Genomic DNA, 3,928 nt, shown 5'->3' on the forward strand with positions numbered 1-3,928 from the left:
TCTGAGATTCCTAATATAGGAGGTTCTCGGGGTGCGTCCTCCACACCAGGGAATTCCCATTCCGTCCATATCGGGCAATTACCATGGGATCTGGGTTTTACTCCTGGCTCTGCTACAAACTTATGGGGTGACTCTCAAGTCACTTTGCTTCTTCGGGCCTCAGTTTCCTCATCTGCAAAATGGGAACAATAATTCTCGCTTCATAGGGTTGTTGAGCAGAAGAAATGAGATAAGGCAGGTGAGGGTGTGCCCGGCTGGGGGTGCCCAGTCGTCTAACTCCCTTTCTTCTTTCTCTACAGAGAATCAGGACAGAGCCTGGCGCACTCACGGTTGTCAGCCGCTGGGCCAACCTACGCCAAGTCCCTCCACCTACACCCCCTGCGTTAGAGCTTTCAGCGAGTGCCAGGTGGACTCCGGCCCAGCCCCAGCAGTCCAGAACCCCGAGTCACGTGCATCGGGGATTTAGTGCAGAGCACTTCGGAAGGGCCCACGCTGCTCTGGGTGCCTGGGGCCACACCCTGGGGCTGGGGAGTTGGTGGCCGGCTGGGGAGTTGGTGGCCGTGGTTGCATTTCATTGTTGGTTTGTTTGTTTTAAAATATCCACATCCTGTCCCACAGCTGGGGCATAAAATCAAGCTTTAGTTGTGGGATTTTTGTTTACTTTGTTCACTCGCTGGGCTGGTCAGGAGTTGAACCGAGGTCAATGCCTTTGCGGTGCTTGGGTTCTGCAAAGAGACTCCAACGGTTTCTGGCTACTAAATCTGCTGGTGTAAAAAAAGGAAGTTAAAAAAAAAAAGTTGACCCATACAGTCCAGTTGCTGTTAGGATAAATTCATTTTTGTTTTGCTTAAAAAACAACAACAAACTTCTAAATGTTTATGTTTTCATTTTGCACAGGCAGCTTTGGCAATGGGGATTTTTGGTGAAAAAAATGATTAAATAAATGTGGCAGCTCTCACAGCTGCAAATCATTGATTCAGCTCCACTTACAAAGGAGAGAGAGAGAGAAGAAAAAGAAAATGAAAAAGAAGAGAAAAAGAAAAACAGCGATTAGCCTGTAGCCCAAGGATGGCTGCCTGTCAGTTCCCATCAAGTCTTCCTCATGCCTCTTCTCTTGGAACGTCGCAGAGGTATGGAAAGTATTTGATTTGTAAAGGCTGAGAGTAGACAAAATAGAGCTTCTCAAAAATATCTTCCAAGATTTAATAACACTGTATGCTGCCTATGTGATAAACATAATGCATCTTCATTACAGGAAAATGAGAAAATATTGAAAAGAAGAAAGGGAAAGAATTCCTGGCAGTCCAAACACAACTATATTGACATTTTCGTGTAGTTTTTAGCAGTCTTTTTACTTGACACGTGTTTCTTCCTTTGTTTCTCACGGATGTAATGATGGGGTGTGGATGCTGTGCCTTTCACATAACAGATAATAGCAGTTATTGCAGCCTTGCTGTGTGCCAGGTACTGTCTGCCACCACTCAGCGTCTCCAAGCCGGCCTGACATCCACGCCTGCCCAGCAGCAGCAGCTACACAAACCTGGTTAAGTTCCTGTCTGCGTCTTTGGCATCCCATCATGTGAAACAGCTGGAGAGAGTTTCACCCAGTTGAAGGGTATTTGAGGATGGTCTTCCTTCAAACATGAGCTCCATGACATAAAATTTTCGCCATGGGAAGCCTCAGGTGGAGGGGGCCTCAGCCCAGAGAGAGCACTGTGACACGCCATTCTGAAGATTTCACTGAGTTGAGTTCAGACATTTATACTTTTAAAAGTTTGCCATAATTTTATGGATGGGTTCAATATATTTCAAAATAACCATAAATTTTTCCCGGTGAGTACATATAAGAAATTATACCTAACCTAATGCCCTGTAAAGGCATTAATTCAATGTCGGGAAGAATTTTCTTAAAAAGAGAACTTTGAAGAGTCTAACGTGTCAGTCAATGGGATAAATGTTTGAAATCCAAAGAGGAGACCCGCAATGGGGCTTCTTGGAGCAGGTGTCCAAAAGAGGCACACCTGTCCCAGGGAACCGGAGGGGGAGGGGGTGTCCCACCTGGGAACGTTGACAGGTGTTTTCCTTCCGAGCAATGAAGCTGAAGGCACACAGAGGCATCTGGGATGTCTGCTGGGAGAGACAGCCCGTTGGATTAAGCTGCCATGGGTACAAAACCAACAGCGGTCTCTAACACGAGGCTTACCCCACAGTCCTGTGGACAGACCTCCAGGGTATAACGATGAAGCTATTTCTCCCCCGGCAACTCCACGTGATGTTGATTCAGGTGAGACATGAAGATGTGTTTATACACATCCCAATCCACGGGACAACAAATGTGTGTATAAAGACCTTTTTGTTTTTTACCAAGTTGAAAATTATTAGAGGTTTGTTTGAATTATTACAACTCTAAACATTAATTTTCCAATAGCTTCCATTAAACTTAATGATTCTCCTGAGCAATTTCAGATGCTGCAACCTGAAATGATAAGGAGGGCTATACTCATTTGGTTGAACATTCTAATACTCAAAGAGAAGTACGCCAGATGGCACAGTTGGTACCGCATGTGTCATTTCCAATAATCCCCACAACGTCTTGTGAGGTGGACACCATTATTATCCCTCCCTACTTTATGGGTCTGGGTCAGGGTTAGGGTGAGGCAAGTGAGGTGCTCAGGGCACAAAATGGAAGGAGGCATACAGATTTCGGAATCTTTTGTTTTTCTTGCCAGTTTTATTGAGATATAATCGACATGTAACGTTAGTCCAAGGTGTACAACATAATGACTTGATATCTATATCTATCTACCTATATGTATAGTTACACATTTTTTTTCTTGTGATGAGAACTTTTAAGATTTACTTTCTTAGCAACTTGCAAATATACAAGACAGTATTGTTGACTATAGTCCACATGCTGTACATTGCATCCCCAGGACTCATTTATCTTATAACTAGAAATTTGGACCTTTTGACCCCCTTCACCCATTTCCCTCACCCCCTACTTCTGGCAACCACCATTCTGGGCTCTGTATTGATGAGTTCAGTTTTTTTTTTTTTGGATGAGGAAGATTGGCCCTGAACTAACGTCTGTTGCCAATCCTTCTCTTTTTGCTTGAGGAAGATTGTCCCTGAGCTAAGATCTGTGTCCATCTTCCTTTATTTTGTATGTGGGACACCACCACAGCATGGCCGATGAGTGGTGTATGTCCGTGCCTGGGATCCAAACCTTTGAACCCTGGGCCTCCGAAGCAGAGATCGAGAACTTAACCCCTATGCCACCAGGCCAGCCCGAGTTCAGTTTTTTTAGATTCCACATATAAGTGAGATCATACAGTATTTGTCTTTCTCTGTCTGACTTATTTCACTTAGCATAATGACCTCGAGGTCTATCTATGTTGTTGCAAAAGGCAGGATTTTCTTTTTTATGGCTGAACAGTATTCCACTGCAGACATACACTACCACTTTGTCCGTTCACCTGCTGATGGATACTTAGGTTGTTTCCATCTCTTGGCTCTTGTAAATAGTGCTGCAGTGAACTGGTGGTGCAGATATCTTTCTGAGATGGTGATTTCGTTTCCTTGTTCTCATTGAATTATGCCATCCCTGTATTATCCTCATTTTGTAGATGGGGAAACTGAAATACAGAGAGCTTAAGTAACCTGTCTAAGGTTACAAAGCACACATGACAGGGCTGAGTTCAGATCCAGGCAGTCTACATGAGAGTGGCTGCCTGACCACAATGCTCCTTTGACTTCAGCACCAGCCAAGTCTTCTGATTCCAAGCCCACTGCTCTTTCCAATATATTATATCAGCCAGTTCTTAGCATACAAATGTCAAATATCATGCCAATAATTTCATATGTAAGGGATTTCAAAGGTGTACCTCTGGGCAGCCTATGATCTCAGCCACATGGTAGGAAATAAATT

The 3,928-nt window shown here is 44.1% G+C and overlaps 1 long non-coding RNA gene across 1 annotated transcript; it reads left to right on the top strand.

The window, feature by feature from the left end:
- The first annotated feature begins 302 nt into the window (after positions 1 to 302).
- On the top strand, positions 303 to 2,683 carry LOC131402070 (uncharacterized). Its single transcript, XR_009218245.1, has 3 exons — positions 303 to 406; positions 898 to 1,130; positions 1,256 to 2,683. It is a non-coding gene; the product is annotated as an uncharacterized LOC131402070 (long non-coding RNA).
- Positions 2,684 to 3,928: the final 1,245 nt, after the last annotated feature.

Source organism: Diceros bicornis, chromosome 4 (genome assembly GCF_020826845.1).
Source record: "Diceros bicornis minor isolate mBicDic1 chromosome 4, mDicBic1.mat.cur, whole genome shotgun sequence".
Lineage (NCBI taxonomy): Eukaryota > Metazoa > Chordata > Mammalia > Perissodactyla > Rhinocerotidae > Diceros > Diceros bicornis.